This window comes from Physella acuta, unplaced genomic scaffold, assembly GCF_028476545.2.
Source record: "Physella acuta isolate Inbredline_101_S28 unplaced genomic scaffold, ASM2847654v3 ptg000132l, whole genome shotgun sequence".
In the NCBI taxonomy this organism is placed as follows: domain Eukaryota; kingdom Metazoa; phylum Mollusca; class Gastropoda; family Physidae; genus Physella; species Physella acuta.
This window is the reverse complement of record NW_026731651.1, coordinates 140650-162017: the sequence shown is the minus strand read 5'-3', so window position 1 is coordinate 162017 and position 21368 is coordinate 140650. Positions and strand designations below refer to the sequence as shown.

Here is a 21368-nt window from a genome sequence, read left to right as displayed (position 1 = left end):
AGATGGGAGAATGGATGGATGGTAAGATGGTATAAATGTGAGTTGGGGGGGGGGGTGATAGTATAACTTGAGACTGGTAGGATGAGCTGATGGGATAATTCTGTATGGATGCTGGTGTAGGACGGTAGGATATTAGAAAAAGAAGATGGTAGGATGGTAGGATATTAGAATTAGAGGCCGATAGGATAGTAGGATGGTAGAATCGGAGGCCGATAGGATTATAGAATTGGAGGCCGATAGGATGGTAGGATTTTAGAATTAAATAACACTGGGATTGGAGGATGGTAGTATAGGATAGTAGGGTCAGGGTAGGATACTGGTAAAATTGTAGAATGGTAGGATGGTAGAGTGCCAGTGAAGAGCTGTGAAACAAATGCAAACAAACCTATGTGAATTTCAGAAGACTCATACGCCGCTAATCGCCACACAGCTAGATCACACACAGCCCCCCCCCCCACACACACACTCCCCCCTTCTCATCTCTGCTAGATCACACACAGCCCCCCCCCCCCCCCGCCACCTTCCCTTTCCCTTCTCATCTCTGCTAGACCAAACGAGATTCTATTTTTGACGGTCCATCCAGATTCAAGATGGCGGATCTGTTTACTCAAGACTTCTGTGTTGTCAGTGATGGACGCTATGGGTGGTAAAACACAGGGTGGGTTTTTTTCTTAAGGTGGTATTTTTTTTTAATATTTACATTCTGACAATTAGGGGTGGGGGAGGGGATGGAGGTCCGGGGGTGGAGTGGATATATGAAAGAGGGGGGTGGGTGCCCCGAGCAGGGGGGGGGGGGTGATTGCCGAAGTGCTAGAGTGGTTCAGCGTGGTGTTTGCTGTAAACACTGGTTAAACAGCCCACAGCAATATCATAGGAACGGCTGTCCACACTTTAAGAGTGGGAGGGGGGTGGGCTAATTTTTTTTTTTTTTTTACAGCAATATGATTTTAACAACCATAACGGGCAAAACATTGAAATTGATCAACATTATATGAAGGTTTTTTTTTTTCCTAAACTTTATTTAGTGTGAGAGGAGAGAGACTCGAGTCCAAGTAATGCGTTAAAAATGATACAAAAAGGGTTAAAATATCATCACATAGAATAATATATAACAAAGAATAAACAGTTTTCCTTCTAAAAAATTGGGTATTGAGAACAAATTATACATTTGTTTACAAACTTAAAAGTAGCTAGAAGTTTTGATGGTATTTTTTACGTGCGTATTCTGTGTGTTCAACATATAAATCAGTACCAAATCAATATTAAGGTTACTTAGAATGTTGGATTTAAATTTTTAGAGATTCAAGATAACTGTGTTTTGAAGAAATTAACATACTTGTTTAAAAATAGATACAAAAGGCGCTGATGAAACACGTAAGGCCTACATTAGGAGCACACACCACTAACCTTGTAATTCGAAAAAAAGGAATTTTAGTGTTTTTTTTTCAAGCGTGTCACTGAAATCTAATTAGTTATTATTAGGCCCGAAATTAATCACGTTTGTTAAGTATACATTTAAGAGATATTTGTAATAGTCAAGATCGACAGCTTTGCCATTTGACTACAAAGCGAAAATAAGAGGAAAACACTCACTTAAAAGCTGAGCTATGTATTAAAGATTGATAAACACAAGCAAAAACACTCAAAGAACTCACAAATAATAAAAGAAAGCGGCAAAGATTTTCGTCTAAATTTTAATTGAAATAATATTTATGGGCACTTACATTTTACACTCATCAGCACGATGGCCGAGTGGTTAAGGCGTTGGACTTAAGATCCAATGGAATTATTTCCGCGTGGGTTCGAACCCCACTCGTGCTAGTCTTTTTGGCTTTTGTCACATTTAAAAATCGGACAGACAATATGAAACAGACCTACAAGAACGCGGCTGAAAATGAAATTTTAAAGTCCGTTACCAATAGTATATTGAGTTGAATGCTTTTTTTTTTAAAACAATGTACTTAAATATTTTATTTAGAATCGGAATTTCTTTGTGTAAATTTTTGTTTTATGCAGTGCTCGGCATGCCCCGGCAACCAAACTAGTGGACAATAAAGTTGATATCACAACAGTACATTTATACATTCCAATGTAACAACGGATTACAGTAAATTAATTATTTTAATTAACACGTGTTTATAGTTGCGTAAAATAACTATCACGCAAAACTCATCAATTTAAAATTTGTGTAAAGTAATAACGTAACATGCAGGGGAAAATGTTGCCCACACCCTCCGTTACCATGAAAAGGCCAAGAACCAAATGAACTCTACTCCATCTGCCCAATGGATCGGTGGCTCTAAACAGGATTTTGGTATTGACGCAACAGCACGATGGCCGAGTGGTTAAGGCGTTGGACTTAAGATCCAATGGAATTATTTCCGCGTGGGTTCGAACCCCACTCGTGCTAACTTTTAATTTTAATTCGTCACAGTAATAATTCCTATACAATTTCTAACTTATAAACATTCTAATATACTAATATCTACATGTATATGTATGCTGGGTTAATAGTTAAATAAGAAAAGCTTGAATTTCTTTTTAACACTCTCGATAAATTCCTTTCTGATTCGAATTTAAAAATATCTCAAATTCAATTAATACTGTATTAAATTTATTACCTATACTAAATGTATAGCAAAACGAGAATCTATGTATATAATTCTCTTCTGGGAGCCGTTAGAAAACAAGCTGCAAGCGCGCGCCTTGCAGTCCCCTCTCTTCCTCTCTATCGCTACCATCCCCTCCCCCCCCCCCCCCCCCCCTCACATGGTCAGGTGAGTTGTAGTTCACGCTAAATGTTTATTTTGGTGACGGCTATTAGGGGCAGATAATTCAGTTTGAAACTATTTTAAACTTAGTGGAGGTAACTAAGAGGAGGCTGCTTTCACGGGGGGGGGGGGGGTGGGGGGGGGGGGGGGTGGGGGGGGGGGGGGTGTAGGGTCGGGTTAGGGAAATGGGGGGGGGGGTTAGTGTTTTAAAGCAAATATTTTCAGTGGCAGCATTGGTACTGTCGAATTCACAAATTATGAATTACTGAAAGTAGAAAATAAAACAACTAAATAGCGGCGTATGATACGCTGCGGGTCGGCTCGTTAGAAAAATAATATTTTAAAAGTGATAACAGATTTCTGTGAAAAGCATGAATTCTTAGTTATATAAATAAAATTAAATCATAATAGTCAAAGAAAGAAAAATTAGTCAAGTCGAAAATTCAAGCAACGAAAAGTTCGCTAAAATATTTATTAGCACGAGTGGGGTTCGAACCCACGCGGAAATAATTCCATTGGATCTTAAGTCCAACGCCTTAACCACTCGGCCATCGTGCTTCCTGATTTGCATCAGGAAATAGAATTTCTACAAATTAGATCATTGTCTTAATTCGTGTGATTTCTCAACTATTAAAATACAGAGACAAAGCTTTAATCTGTTTTATTAGTTATATTATTATTTTTAAAATATTTTTGAACTATATACTTATATAACTTGAAAATTCTGATTCATAAAGTAGATGGAAAGCATATAGAGTCTGGTCCTAAATCTGGAATAAATAAAAATGTTTTAATGTAATTAACTGGTTATAAAAATTTTAGCACGAGTGGGGTTCGAACCCACGCGGAAATATTTCCATTGGATCTTAAGTCCAACGCCTTAACCACTCGGCCATCGTGCTCTGGTGAATGAATGACAATGTATATTGTCATCACTAAGAAAATAACACCTGTCTTATTAAGTAGGTCCTACTTAACCGTCACCCCACACAACCCCACAGATCCTCACCCCCACACAGTACACAGACCTGACCTGTCACCCACACAACCACACAGACCGTCACCCACACAACCCCACAGACCGTCACCCCACACAACCCCACAGACCGTCACCCACACAACCCCACAGACCGTCACCCCACACAACCCCACAGACCGTCACCCACACAACCCCACAGACCGTCACCCCACACAACCCCACAGACCAAACCCGTCACCCACACAACCCCACAGACCAAACCCGTCACCCCACACAACCCCACAGACCGTCACCCCACAGAACCCCACAGACCGTCACCCCACACAACCCCACAGACCAAACCCGTCACCCACACAACCCCACAGACCAAACCCGTCACCCCACACACCCCCACAGACCGTCACCCACACAACCCCACAGACCAAACCCATCACCCACACACCCCCACAGACCGTCACCCACACAACCCCACATACCGTCACCCACACAACCCCACAGACCAAACCCATCACCCACACAACCCCACAGACCGTCACCCACACAACCCCACAGACCAAACCCGTCACCCACACACCCCCACAGACCGTCAACCCCACACAACAATGTATATTGTCATCACTAAGAAAATAACACCTGTCTTATTAAGTAGGTCCTACTTAACCGTCACCCCACACAACCCCACAGATCCTCACCCCCACACAGTACACAGACCTGACCTGTCACCCACACAACCCCACAGACCATCACCCACACAACCCCACAGACCGTCACCCACACAACCCCACAGACCGTCACCCCACACAGCCCCACAGACCGTCACCCCACACAACCCCACAGACCGTCACCCACACAACCCCACAGACCGTCACCCACACAACCCCACAGACCAAACCCCACACAACCCCACAGACCGTCACCCCACACAACCCCACAGACCGTCACCCACACAACCCCACAGACCGTCACCCACACAACCCCACAGACCGTCACCCCACACAACCCCACAGACCGTCACCCCACACAGCTCCACAGACCAAACCCGTCACCCACACAACCCCACAGACCGTCACCCACACAACCCCACAGACCGTCACCCACACAACCCCAAAGACCGTCACCCACACAACCCCACAGACCGTCACCCCACACAGCTCCACAGACCGTCACCCACACAACCCCACAGACCGTCACCCACACAACCACACAGACCGTCACCCACACAACCCCACAGACCGTCACCCCACACAACCCCACAGACCGTCACCCCACACAGCTCCACAGACCGTCACCCACACAACCCCACAGACCGTCACCCCACACAACCCCAAAGACCGTCACCCACACAACCCCACAGACCGTCACCCCACACAGCTCCACAGACCAAACCCGTCACCCCACACAACCAGGGCCGGCGCTACCTATAATGCAAACTAGACGGTCGCCTAGGGCGCCATCCCTAGGGGGCGCAAAATTAATCGCTATTATCAAAAAGTACCTAATAATGAATAACTTTTATAAAGGAGTAGCGATCTATTTCGGCACCCAGGACGAACTATCAATTTTGCACCCCACCCCAAAATTAGGTCTATATAGGCCTATATTTATTCGCGACGGTGAACATGCAACCCCACCTTCCTAATTTGGAAAGGTCGGGGCGCTTTTTACCAGTCGCTTTGCCTTTCTAATTGATGTAGAAAACGATTAAATAAGTTCTTAATTTAAATTTCGAACATTTCAAAAGGTTATCTAATTTTAATAGGACTTGTAAGTCTCGGTTTCTCTGACTTTGAATTAGAAATCTGTTATGGTGGAAAGTTGTGTAATGACAGGGTGTTCAAAGTATTGTCACTTGTTTGGTAAGTTTTGATGAATCGTTTAGATTTGAGAGTAACGGCGGAACGCTGTTGCTGATATGGTTTCGTAGGTATAAAGTATCGAAGCGTTAAAGTGTCATAATTTTTATTCGGCTGTCTTGTCGTTGTAGGTCTAATGGAATTTGATTGGTAATAAAGAAATGAGAATGCAGGTGATGAAGTATCGTAGTTCGGGAGTATTGATTCTTGTGGTATTAAGGTATCGAATTGTGTTGACTGTTAACGTGTAGTAGTAGGTCCAGTGAAATCTTTATTGATTGGGAATACCGTTTAGAGCTTGGTGAAGTTAAACGAGTTGGTGTCGTAGTTCTGGAGCATCGAGTCTAGTTATGTTTAGGTATCGAAGCTTGATATGTGTTTTGAATGTAGTAGAGTATATCGAGTAGTCGAGTTTATCGTAAGTTAGATTATTTCAATTAATTACGGAACACACTACAAGAAATGTAGGCGTTCTCTAGTTGAAAAATCTTTAGTTTTTACAAGCTTTTATTTAACTCACTTCCTCTGTCGACAGTCTGTCGACATTCTGTCGACAGTCTGTCTGTCGTCAGTCTAGATCGAAACGCAGCTTTTATGTAATGATGCACTAAAAAGTAGAAAATAAATTATACACTACTATTTAAATTACTATAAAGAAAAGCGTGTGTCTCTTCTCAAATATTAGTAAAGGTATCCAATAGGTACTAAAGTACTAAAGTGACCCACGCTTTTCTTTATAGTAATTTAAGTAGTAGTGTATAATTTATTTTCTACTTTTTAGTGCATCGTTACATAAAAGCTTGTTATTAAAACGTTTTTTATGAATTTTTTTTTACAAGCTTTTATTTAACTCACTTCCTCGTCAGTCTGTCTGTCTAGATCGAAACGGCCGAGCAAAATTTGCCGGCACTTCTACCTGACAGATACGGTTCTTAGTTGGAACATGGGTCAAGACATGAAGACAATGCATCGTGACATTCAATCTGACCTAATTGGATGCCTAATTAATTTTTTTATGAATTAATTAAAATGTTGACCAAATTAGTAGGGATTTCTATCAAACTACTCCACACGCGTCATCATGTGCAATAGCGCGTCATCACGTTCAGTAGGCGCGCAATGGTTTTTAGTCATGTAACTCTATTGTAAATAAAAACATGTAAAGTACTAAAAACAAATTTCATAAAAAACGTTTTAATAACAAGCTTTTATGTACTAATGCACTAAAAAGTAGAAAATAAATTATAGACTGCTATTTCAAATTATAATGTTTTTTTTTTACATTTAATCAATAATTCTATGAATGTCTTATGCCTTATGCCAGGGGTCGTGAACCTTTTGAAGCGGAAGAGCCAAAAGTTACAATTTTCAAAATTTCCCTGGTTTTAAAGAGCCACTAACATTTTTTAAATTTTTTTATTTTTTTATTAAGATTATGAATATTTGTTCAAGGAGCTGGAGAGCCGCATCTTGCTATCAAAAGAGCCGCATGCGGCTCGCGAGCCGCAGGTTGCCGACCCCTGCCTTATGCAGTTGCCCTTGTTTGATTTTTTATAAGACGAAGGGGCATGTAAAATTTTATGTTACTTTTAATAAATTATTTTTTAAAACAAATGTTTTATTAATTAATGTGTGTGAAAGGGGGCGTTTTAATAACTTTGCCTTGTGCGCTAAATTACCTGGCGCCGGCACTGCACACATACCGTCACCCCACACAACCCCACAGACCAAACCCGTCACCCCACACAACCCCACAGACCGTCACCCACACAACCCCACAGACCGTCACCCACACAACCCCACAGACCGTCACCCCACACAACCCCACAGACCAAACCCGTCACCCACACAACCCCACAGACCGTCACCCACACAACCCCACAGACCGTCACCCACACAACCCCACAGACCAAACCCGTCACCCACACAACCCCACAGACCGTCACCCACACAACCCCACAGACCGTCACCCACACAACCACACAGACCGTCACCCCACACATCCCCACAGACCAAACCCGTCACCCACACAACCCCACAGACCGTCACCCACAAAACCCCACAGACCGTCACCCCACACAACCCCACAGACCGTCACCCACACAACCCCACAGACCGTTACCCACACAACCCCACAGACCGTCACCCACATAACCCCACAGACCGTCACCCACACAACCCCACAGACCAAACCCGTCACCCACACAACCCCACAGACCGTCACCCACACAACCCCACAGACCGTCACCCACACAACCCCACAGACCGTCACCCACACAACCCCACAGACCGTCACCCACACAACCCCACAGACCGTCACCCACACAACCCCACAGACCGTCACCCACACAACCCCACAGACCGTCACCCACACAACCCCAAAGACCGTCACCCCACACAACCCCACAGACCGTCACCCACACAACCCCACAGACCGTCACCCACACAACCCCACAGACCAAACCCGTCACCCACACAACCCCACAGACGGTCACCCACACAACCCCACAGACCGTCACCCACACAACCCCACAGACCGTCACCCACACAACCCCACAGACCGTCACCCACACAACCCCACAGACCGTCACCCACACAACCCCAAAGACCGTCACCCCACACAACCCCACAGACCGTCACCCACACAACCCCACAGACCGTCACCCACACAACCCCACAGACCAAACCCGTCACCCACACAACCCCACAGACCGTCACCCACACAACCCCAAAGACCGTCACCCCACACAACCCCACAGACCGTCACCCACACAACCCCACAGACCGTCACCCACACAACCCCACAGACCAAACCCGTCACCCACACAACCCCACAGACCGTCACCCCACACAACCCCACAGACCGTCACCCACACAACCCCACAGACCGTCACCCACACAACCCCACAGACCGTCACCCCACACAGCTCCACAGACCGTCAGACACACAACCCCACGGACCGTCACCCACACAACCACACAGACCGTCACCCACACAACCCCACAGACCGTCACCCACACAACCCCACAGACCGTCACCCACACAACCCCACAGACCGTCACCCCACACAACCCCACAGACCGTCACCCCACACAACCCCACAGACCAAACCCGTCACCCACACAACCCCACAGACCGTCACCCACACAACCCCACAGACCGTCACCCACACAACCCCACAGACCGTCACCCACACAACCCCACAGACCGTCACCCCACACAACCCCACAGACCGTCACCCCACACAGCTCCACAGACCAAACCCGTCACCCACACAACCCCACAGACCGTCACCCACACAACCCCACAGACCGTCACCCACACAACCCCAAAGACCGTCACCCACACAACCCCACAGACCGTCACCCCACACAGCTCCACAGACCAAACCCGTCACCCCACACAACCAGGGCCGGCGCTACCTATAATGCAAACTAGACGGTCGCCTAGGGCGCCATCCCTAGGGGGCGCAAAATTAATCGCTATTATCAAAAAGTACCTAATAATGAATAACTTTTATAAAGGAGTAGCGATCTATTTCGGCACCCAGGACGAACTATCAATTTTGCACCCCACCCCAAAATTAGGTCTATATAGGCCTATATTTATTTGCGACGGTGAACATGCAACCCCACCTTCCTAATTTGGAAAGGTCGGGGCGCTTTTTACCAGTCGCTTTGCCTTTCTAATTGATGTAGAAAACGATTAAATAAGTTCTTAATTTAAATTTCGAACATTTCAAAAGGTTATCTAATTTTAATAGGACTTGTAAGTCTCGGTTTCTCTGACTTTGAATTAGAAATCTGTTATGGTGGAAAGTTGTGTAATGACAGGGTGTTCAAAGTATTGTCACTTGTTTGGTAAGTTTTGATGAATCGTTTAGATTTGAGAGTAACGGCGGAACGCTGTTGCTGATATGGTTTCGTAGGTATAAAGTATCGAAGCGTTAAAGTGTCATAATTTTTATTCGGCTGTCTTGTCGTTGTAGGTCTAATGGAATTTGATTGGTAATAAAGAAATGAGAATGCAGGTGATGAAGTATCGTAGTTCGGGAGTATTGATTCTTGTGGTATTAAGGTATCGAATTGTGTTGACTGTTAACGTGTAGTAGTAGGTCCAGTGAAATCTTTATTGATTGGGAATACCGTTTAGAGCTTGGTGAAGTTAAACGAGTTGGCGTCGTAGTTCTGGAGCATCGAGTCTAGTTATGTTTAGGTATCGAAGTTTGATATGTGTTTTGAATGTAGTAGAGTATATCGAGTAGTCGAGTTTATCGTAAGTTAGATTATTTCAATTAATTACGGAACACACTACAAGAAATGTAGGCGTTCTCTAGTTGAAAAATCTTTAGTTTTTACAAGCTTTTATTTAACTCACTTCCTCTGTCGACAGTCTGTCGACATTCTGTCGACAGTCTGTCTGTCGTCAGTCTAGATCGAAACGCAGCTTTTATGTAATGATGCACTAAAAAGTAGAAAATAAATTATACACTACTATTTAAATTACTATAAAGAAAAGCGTGTGTCTCTTCTCAAATATTAGTAAAGGTATCCAATAGGTACTAAAGTACTAAAGTGACCCAAGCTTTTCTTTATAGTAATTTAAGTAGTAGTGTATAATTTATTTTCTACTTTTTAGTGCATCGTTACATAAAAGCTTGTTATTAAAACGTTTTTTATGAATTTTTTTTTACAAGCTTTTATTTAACTCACTTCCTCGTCAGTCTGTCTGTCTAGATCGAAACGGCCGAGCAAAATTTGCCGGCACTTCTACCTGACAGATACGGTTCTTAGTTGGAACATGGGTCAAGACATGAAGACAATGCATCGTGACATTCAATCTGACCTAATTGGATGCCTAATTAATTTTTTTATGAATTAATTAAAATGTTGACCAAATTAGTAGGGATTTCTATCAAACTACTCCACACGCGTCATCATGTGCAATAGCGCGTCATCACGTTCAGTAGGCGCGCAATGGTTTTTAGTCATGTAACTCTATTGTAAATAAAAACATGTAAAGTACTAAAAACAAATTTCATAAAAAACGTTTTAATAACAAGCTTTTATGTACTAATGCACTAAAAAGTAGAAAATAAATTATAGACTGCTATTTCAAATTATAATGTTTTTTTTTTTACATTTAATCAATAATTCTATGAATGTCTTATGCCTTATGCCAGGGGTCGTGAACCTTTTGAAGCGGAAGAGCCAAAAGTTACAATTTTCAAAATTTCCCTGGTTTTAAAGAGCCACTAACATTTTTTAAATTTTTTTATTTTTTTATTAAGATTATGAATATTTGTTCAAGGAGCTGGAGAGCCGCATCTTGCTATCAAAAGAGCCGCATGCGGCTCGCGAGCCGCAGGTTGCCGACACCTGCCTTATGCAGTTGCCCTTGTTTGATTTTTTATAAGACGAAGGGGCATGTAAAATTTTATGTTACTTTTAATAAATTATTTTTTAAAACAAATGTTTTATTAATTAATGTGTGTGAAAGGGGGCGTTTTAATAACTTTGCCTTGTGCGCTAAATTACCTGGCGCCGGCACTGCACACATACCGTCACCCCACACAACCCCACAGACCAAACCCGTCACCCCACACAACCCCACAGACCGTCACCCACACAACCCCACAGACCGTCACCCACACAACCCCACAGACCGTCACCCCACACAACCCCACAGACCAAACCCGTCACCCACACAACCCCACAGACCGTCACCCACACAACCCCACAGACCGTCACCCACACAACCCCACAGACCAAACCCGTCACCCACACAACCCCACAGACCGTCACCCACACAACCACACAGACCGTCACCCCACACATCCCCACAGACCAAACCCGTCACCCACACAACCCCACAGACCGTCACCCACAAAACCCCACAGACCGTCACCCCACACAACCCCACAGACCGTCACCCACACAACCCCACAGACCGTTACCCACACAACCCCACAGACCGTCACCCACATAACCCCACAGACCGTCACCCACACAACCCCACAGACCAAACCCGTCACCCACACAACCCCACAGACCGTCACCCACACAACCCCACAGACCGTCACCCACACAACCCCACAGACCGTCACCCACACAACCCCACAGACCGTCACCCACACAACCCCACAGACCGTCACCCACACAACCCCACAGACCGTCACCCACACAACCCCACAGACCGTCACCCACACAACCCCAAAGACCGTCACCCCACACAACCCCACAGACCGTCACCCACACAACCCCACAGACCGTCACCCACACAACCCCACAGACCAAACCCGTCACCCACACAACCCCACAGACCGTCACCCACACAACCCCACAGACCGTCACCCACACAACCCCACAGACCGTCACCCACACAACCCCACAGACCGTCACCCACACAACCCCACAGACCGTCACCCACACAACCCCAAAGACCGTCACCCCACACAACCCCACAGACCGTCACCCACACAACCCCACAGACCGTCACCCACACAACCCCACAGACCAAACCCGTCACCCACACAACCCCACAGACCGTCACCCACACAACCCCAAAGACCGTCACCCCACACAACCCCACAGACCGTCACCCACACAACCCCACAGACCGTCACCCACACAACCCCACAGACCGTCACCCCACACAGCTCCACAGACCGTCAGACACACAACCCCACGGACCGTCACCCACACAACCACACAGACCGTCACCCACACAACCCCACAGACCGTCACCCACACAACCCCACAGACCGTCACCCACACAACCCCACAGACCGTCACCCACACAACCCCACAGACCGTCACCCACACAACCCCACAGACCAAACCCGTCACCCCACACAACCCCACAGACCGTCACCCACACAACCCCACAGACCAAACCCGTCACCCACACAACCCCACAGACCGTCACCCACACAACCCCACAGACCGTCACCCACACAACCCCACAGACCGTCACCCACACAACCCCACAGACCGTCACCCACACAACCCCAAAGACCGTCACCCCACACAACCCCACAGACCGTCACCCACACAACCCCACAGACCGTCACCCACACAACCCCACAGACCAAACCCGTCACCCACACAACCCCACAGACCGTCACCCACACAACCCCAAAGACCGTCACCCCACACAACCCCACAGACCGTCACCCACACAACCCCACAGACCGTCACCCACACAACCCCACAGACCGTCACCCCACACAGCTCCACAGACCGTCAGACACACAACCCCACGGACCGTCACCCACACAACCACACAGACCGTCACCCACACAACCCCACAGACCGTCACCCACACAACCCCACAGACCGTCACCCACACAACCCCACAGACCGTCACCCACACAACCCCACAGACCGTCACCCACACAACCCCACAGACCAAACCCGTCACCCCACACAACCCCACAGACCGTCACCCACACAACCCCACAGACCAAACCCGTCACCCACACAACCCCACAGACCGTCACCCACACAACCCCACAGACCGTCACCCACACAACCCCACAGACCGTCACCCACACAACCCCACAGACCGTCACCCACACAACCCCAAAGACCGTCACCCCACACAACCCCAAAGACCGTCACCCCACACAACCCCACAGACCGTCACCCACACAACCCCACAGACCGTCACCCACACAACCCCACAGACCAAACCCGTCACCCACACAACCCCACAGACCGTCACCCACACAACCCCAAAGACCGTCACCCCACACAACCCCACAGACCGTCACCCACACAACCCCACAGACCGTCACCCACACAACCCCACAGACCAAACCCGTCACCCACACAACCCCACAGACCGTCACCCCACACAACCCCACAGACCGTCACCCACACAACCCCACAGACCGTCACCCACACAACCCCACAGACCGTCACCCCACACAGCTCCACAGACCGTCAGACACACAACCCCACGGACCGTCACCCACACAACCACACAGACCGTCACCCACACAACCCCACAGACCGTCACCCACACAACCCCACAGACCGTCACCCACACAACCCCACAGACCGTCACCCACACAACCCCACAGACCGTCACCCACACAACCCCACAGACCAAACCCGTCACCCCACACAACCCCACAGACCGTCACCCACACAACCCCACAGACCAAACCCGTCACCCACACAACCCCACAGACCGTCACCCACACAACCCCACAGACCGTCACCCACACAACCCCACAGACCGTCACCCACACAACCCCACAGACCGTCACCCACACAACCCCAAAGACCGTCACCCCACACAACCCCACAGACCGTCACCCACACAACCCCACAGACCGTCACCCACACAACCCCACAGACCAAACCCGTCACCCACACAACCCCACAGACCGTCACCAACACAACCCCAAAGACCGTCACCCCACACAACCCCACAGACCGTCACCCACACAACCCCACAGACCGTCACCCACACAACCCCACAGACCAAACCCGTCACCCACACAACCCCACAGACCGTCACCCCACACAACCCCACAGACCGTCACCCACACAACCCCACAGACCGTCACCCCACACAGCTCCACAGACCGTCAGACACACAACCCCACGGACCGTCACCCACACAACCACACAGACCGTCACCCACACAACCCCACAGACCGTCACCCACACAACCCCACAGACCGTCACCCACACAACCCCACAGACCGTCACCCCACACAACCCAACAGACCGTCACCCACACAACCACACAGACCGTCACCCACACAACCCCACAGACCGTCACCCCACACAGCCCCACAGACCGTCACCCATACAACCACACAGACCGTCACCCACACAACCCCACAGACCGTCACCCACACAACCCCACAGACCGTCACCCACACAACCCCACAGACCGTCACCCACACAACCCCACAGACCGTCACCCCACACAGCTCCACAGACCGTCAGACACACAACCCCACGGACCGTCACCCACACAACCACACAGACCGTCACCCACACAACCCCACAGACCGTCACCCACACAACCACACAGACCGTCACCCACACAACCCCACAGACCGTCACCCACACAAACCCACAAACCAAACCCGTCACCCACACAACCCCACAGACCGTCACCCACATAACCCCACAGACCGTCACCCCACACAACCCCACAGACCGAACCCGTCACCCACACAACCCCACAGACCGTCACCCACACAACCCCACAGACCAAACCCGTCACCCACACAACCCCACAGACCGTCACCCACACAACCCCACAGACCGTCACCCACACAACCCCACAGACCGTCACCCCACACAACCCCACAGACCAAATCCGTCACCCACACAACCCCACAGACCGTCACCCACACAACCCCACAGACCAAACCCGTCACCCACACAACCCCACATACCGTCACCCACACAACCCCACAGACCGTCAACCCACCCACAGACCGTCAACCCACACAACCCCACATACCGTCACCCACACAACCCCACATACCGTCACCCACACAACCCCACAGACCGTCACCCACACAACCCCACAGACCAAACCCGTCACCCACACAACCCCACATACCGTCACCCACACAACCCCACATACCGTCACCCACACAACCCCACATACCGTCACCCACACAACCCCACAGACCGTCAACCCACACAACCCCACAGACCGTCACCCACACAACCCCACAGACCGTCACCCACACAACCCCACAGACCGTCAACCCACACAACCCCACAGAACGTCACCCCACACAACCCCACAGACCATACCCATCACCCACACAACCCCACATACCGTCACCCCACACAACCCCACAGACCGTCACCCACACAACCCCACAGACCGTCACCCCACACAACCCCACAGACCGTCACCCACACAACCCCACAGACCGTCACCCACACAACCCCACAGACCGTCACCCACACAACCCCACAGACCGTCACCCACACAACCCCACAGACCGTCACCCACACAACCCCACAGACCGTCACCCACACAACCCCACAAACCAAACCCGTCACCCACACAACCCCACAGACCGTCACCCCACACAACCCCACAAACCAAACCCGTCACCCACACAACCCCACAGACCGTCACCGCACACAACCCCACAGACCGTCACCCCACACAACCCCACATACCGTCACCCACACAACCCCACAGACCGTCACCCCACACAACCCCACAAACCAAACCCGTCACCCACACAACCCCACAGACCGTCACCCACACAACCCCACAGATCGTCACCCACACAACCCCACAGACCGTCACCCCACACAACCCCACAGACCGTCACCCACACAACCCCACAAACCAAACCCGTCACCCCAACCACACCCAGAAATAAATTCCCGCGTATTTCCCCCTCTTCATAACCCTAATCTAAAACTAATCAGATAATATCGCCTCACCCCTCACCCAGCCGCACCCTCACTCCCACCCCCAGAGAAGCCGTGAGTATCGATTTTTGCCTCACCCCACCAGCCAAAATGACAGAAACCAGAGACAAGACCGCCAGCAAATCCCATCCATAAACTCTGATTGTTGGCCATATTTATATATCCATCACTTGATCCGGTGCATGGTGATAGTTATGTATCCATCACTTGATCCGGTGCATGGTGATATTTATGTATCCATCACCTGGTGTGGTGCAGTTCTATTCATTTTGTGGTTTGTTTTTTCTTTTTTAGAATTGCTAGTCACTTTACAACATTTATCCCCCCCCCCCCCGCCCCCCCCCCCCCCCCCCCCCCCCACACATTTTTACTAGATTTATTCCTTTTAAAAAATTCATGTTATTTACTCAGAATTCGTTTAAAAAATAAAACCTTTATTAAACCTATGAAAATCTAGACTCCAAATATATCCACATCAAAAGAATCTTACAGAATTTTTAAATGTTCTTGAATCCGCAATTAATAGCTGAATAATGATTTCAATTTTAAATGTTGAGCATAATTATCACACTAGTTCATCAAATATAATCAAGTACTTCTGACATTAGTACCATAACAACCGTAGTTTCAAATCCAAATTACCGACCCGCAGACGAGTAGCATAACGTTTTAACACACTTTGAGCACATAAATAACACTCCCACATAGATAAACTATTTTAGAATTTAGAATTTATTTTATTTATAACAATGTTAAAATATAATTTTCTTTTCTGTTAGTTACTTCCCATTTTATTGTTTCAAATAATAAGAGGAGACAATCTAAACTATAATTCAAAGTTTATTAAAAATACAAAAATAGTCTACAGTAGCAAAACTGAAATTAAAGTTCAAAGGTTGTCTGTTCTATTAAACTAGGGTATAAACAATTCTATAGTACCTGTTTACAAAGCTTAAACTTTTATTTCATATAGAATTATCATTTGAGTCTATTTTAAATATATTACTATTGCATACATTAAAAAGCTAGTTTATACGTAAACAATTGTTCATTTTATTCGTTACTTGTGTATACTGACTGAAAGTCATTCTTAAGTATTACAATTAAAAAAATCTAATGGTCAACAAATCATCGCCGTAACCCAGGGGTCGGCAACCTGCGGCTCGCGAGCCGCATGCGGCTCTTTTGATATCAAGATGCGGCTCTCTAGCTCTTTGCACAAATACTAATAATCTTAATAAAAAAATAAAATATTTGAATTAAAAAAATGTTAGTGGCTCTTTAAAACCAGGGAAATTTTGAAAATTTTAACATTTGGCTCTTCCGCTTCAAAAGGTTGCCGACCCCTGCCGTAACCTAGTCTAGAATCATTTCTAGATACTAGTTCTATGATTCTATCTCTAAATAAAATAAGTTTCAAGTAGATTCTACACTGTGCAAATAAAAAAATAAAAAACAAGAACATAGATCTAGATCTACATTTTCTTTTACTTCTTTAAGTTTTCATTAAAGAAAATGCTTAATGCTTCACATATAGTGTCTGTTAAATGGCTTAAAGACATTTTTCAAGCTCATCCAAGTTTAGAATTTTAGATGGTTCATGGCACCTGCCCAATACAGGTAGAATAGCTGCTAATGAATACAAAGAAAAACATATCCCAGGAGCTTTATTCTTTGAATTGATGAATGTGCTGACAAATTAACAAACTTACCACATATGATACCATCCCCTCAAGAATTTGGTGACTATGTTGGATCTCTGGGAATTAACAATGATACTCAAGTCATAGTGTACGATAATAACTCCCAGTTTCCCGTATTTTCTGCACGAGTTTGGTGGACCTTTAGATTATTTGGGCATAAAAAAGTATGCATCTTAGAGGGCGGTTTGCCTAAATGGTTGTCTGAAGGAGGGCAGACAACTAATGAAACTGTTTCAGTGTCAAAAAGAGAAGTTTGTTGTACACTTAAATAAACATCTGGTTAAATCTATTGAAAACATCAAAAGAAATATTGAGAAGCCTGAATTTACTTTAGTGGATGCAAGACCAGATGGGCGTTTTAAAGGAGAAGCTCCAGAACCTCGTCCAGATACCAAACCTGGGTGCATAGTAAACTCCATCAATATTCCATTCATGAATACAATGAATTTAAATGAAAGAAAAATTAAAACACCTGAAGAACTATAAAAACTGTTTCAAGATTCTGGAATTGACCTAAATAAACCTTTGGTTGCTTCCTGTGGATCAGGAATCTCTGCATGTATTCTGGCACTATGTGCAGCCATGCTGGGTAAAGAAGATGTGGCTGTCTACGATGGCTCATGGACTGAGTGGTACCACTATGCACCTGCTCAACTCAAACTAAATGTTCCTAAGTAAACTACAAGTTTGTCATTTTAACAAGTCTAGGTCAAATATTTAATGCCTACATGATTAAGAAATTAATTTTACTATTTTATTAAAAATATCATTTGGCTCTGACCTTGAACTTGCAAAAAAAAAACAACAAAAAAAAACACTATAAATTACATACTTAATTCGCAACAGATATTTTTTACTCTACACTCTACACTACATCAATGCACAACAACACAAAAAATACACGGCCACCGCACTAAACACAAAAAAGACTGCATCAAAGGAACCCTTCAACAGTTAGAAAACAAACATATAAAACATCTCCCACCCAATACTAAATCAAACAAAATTTATAAAGACAATACAACTAAAATCATCATAAGAAACAAGCATGTCACCACTATACCTCCAAACCAGACTAAAACAACCACTGCAACCAGCTACATCCATACCCGCCACAACAGGCAACTTCAGCATCGGATGTCACAGCAACATCAAAAACACCACAGTGCACAGCAGCACACCTCAACTAGAGACATCCGACGAAGCAACACCAGCAATCACAGCAACACCCGTCAAACAACAAGACACCCCTCATCCTAATCTCACACAAGACAGACAACAGTGGATACGACAGTTTGACTACCCAAGACAGCAGTGGATAAGACAGTTTGACTACCCAAGACACCCCTCATCCTAATCTCACACAAGACAGACAACAGTGGATACGACAGTTTGACTACCCAAGACAGCAGTGGATAAGACAGTTTGACTACCCAAGACACCCCTCATCCTAATCTCACACAAGACAGACAACAGTGGATACGACAGTTTGACTACCCAAGACAGCAGTGGATAAGACAGTTTGACTACCCAAGACACCCCTCATCCTAATCTCACACAAGACAGACAACAGTGGATACGACAGTTTGACTACCCAAGACAGCAGTGGATAAGACAGTTTGACTACCCAAGACACCCCTCATCCTAATCTCACACAAGACAGACAACAGTGGATACGACAGTTTGACTACCCAAGACAGCAGTGGATAAGACAGTTTGACTACCCAAGACACCCCTCATCCTAATCTCACACAAGACAGACAACAGTGGATACGACAGTTTGACTACCCAAGACAGCAGTGGATACGACAGTTTGACTACCCAAGACACCCCTCATCCTAATCTCACACAAGACAGACAACAGTGGATACGACAGTTTGACTACCCAAGACAGCAGTGGATAAGACAGTTTGACTACCCAAGACACCCCTCATCCTAATCTCACACAAGACAGACAACAGTGGATACGACAGTTTGACTACCCAAGACAGCAGTGGATAAGACAGTTTGACTACCCAAGACACCCCTCATCCTAATCTCACACAAGACAGACAACAGTGGATACGACAGTTTGACTACCCAAGACAGCAGTGGATAAGACAGTTTGACTACCCAAGACACCCCTCATCCTAATCTCACACAAGACAGACAACAGTGGATAAGACAGTTTGACTACCCAAGACAGCAGTGGATAAGACAGTTTGACTACACAAGACAGCAGTGGATAAGACAGTTTGACTACACAAGACAGCAGTGGATAAGACAGTTTGACTACACAAGACAGCAGTGGATAAGACAGTTTGACTACACAAGACAGCAGTGGATAAGACAGTTTGACTACCCAAGACAGCAGTGGATAAGACAGTTTGACTACACAAGACAGCAGTGGATAAGACAGTTTGACTACACAAGACAGCACTATACAAGACACCCCTCATCCTAATCTCGCACAACTACAGACAACAGTGGATAAGACAGTTTGACTAAACAAGACAGCATCGGATAAGACAGTTTGAATTGAAAAAAAATGAGGGAGGGGGGGTGGTAAACGGGCAGAATGCACAGGTCTACAACATTAAAAGGATGACACCAAAAGGAAACACTAATTTAAATGCGAGTGTCTACTTTTTCCACAGCTAGTTAAACTGCTGATTAACGTTATATACATTATTAGGCGCAAGGTGGCAGTATTTGGGACGGAGTATTAGCAAGTTGGCTTAAAGTAACCTTATCATATTTGTCATTAGAGTTTCTTACAGGTATTTCCATCGACGAAAAAAGGGGTGGGGCAGTGCCTCCTATCATCGTTGAACGAAATAGAAAGAAAAAAATGTAAGACACATTTAGAAATTTTATATTGAAACAAGTAACCCCCCCCCCCCCCACACCGCCCCTCATAAACACGCACCTACACACATACAAATTATACATTTTTAAAATTATTATTATTTTTTTACATTTGATTGACTTCAATGTTGAAAAAAAATATAATTCATTACTGTATTAGTTACTTCCCATTTTATATTTTCTGATGAATCATAGGAGACAACCTGTTACTATGTTCCAAAGATCATTAAAATAAAAGATTCCATTTTACACAACGGAAGCTAAAGATTGACATTTATTGTGTTGTTGAATCCTAATGTTAGAAAAATATAAGATTCTGAATCCATTTTTAATACAAATATGTTCTAGTTTTTAAAATTTCCTATTTGACTTTTTTCTCGATTTAAGCATTTTAAATATATTAAATGAGTAGTTAATTAAGATTTGAATATTCAGTTTAACCAATGATTTCTGGCACTTGTGAATGTTCGCTAACATTTATTTTAGTCTAAAAAAAAAAAATTAGTCTGCAAACGAGTATGTCATGTACTTTCATTCACTTAAGATGGTTTACTTTTACAAACGTCTAATTACAATTTTTGTTTAAACCTAAAAATTCTAAAAATTCAGATGTGTAATTAAACGGGTACTCAACGATCTGGGTATTTTTGTTTCTCTTTTCTTTTTTTTTTTCGGTGGAGTCAGTTGATGGTGGGCTTATAAGTGGAGCTGTAATAAATGTTTGATTAGTAAAGAAAAATAATATTATACATAATATAACAAAAAAAAAAGGAATGAGTGT

General features: G+C 45.8%; 4 non-coding genes and 1 pseudogene across 4 annotated transcripts; 3 read left to right on the top strand and 2 right to left on the bottom strand.

The window, feature by feature from the left end:
• The window catches only part of LOC131935124 (thiosulfate sulfurtransferase-like), a 29075-nt pseudogene extending 10631 nt beyond the window's left edge, over positions 1-18444 (top strand).
• On the top strand, positions 1739-1821 carry Trnal-uaa (transfer RNA leucine (anticodon UAA)). Its single transcript has one exon. It is a non-coding gene; the product is annotated as a tRNA-Leu (tRNA).
• On the top strand, positions 2328-2410 carry Trnal-uaa (transfer RNA leucine (anticodon UAA)). Its single transcript has one exon. It is a non-coding gene; the product is annotated as a tRNA-Leu (tRNA).
• Positions 3247-3329, bottom strand: Trnal-uaa (transfer RNA leucine (anticodon UAA)). Its single transcript has one exon. It is a non-coding gene; the product is annotated as a tRNA-Leu (tRNA).
• Positions 3591-3673, bottom strand: Trnal-uaa (transfer RNA leucine (anticodon UAA)). The gene has a single exon. It is a non-coding gene; the product is annotated as a tRNA-Leu (tRNA).
• Positions 18445-21368: the final 2924 nt, after the last annotated feature.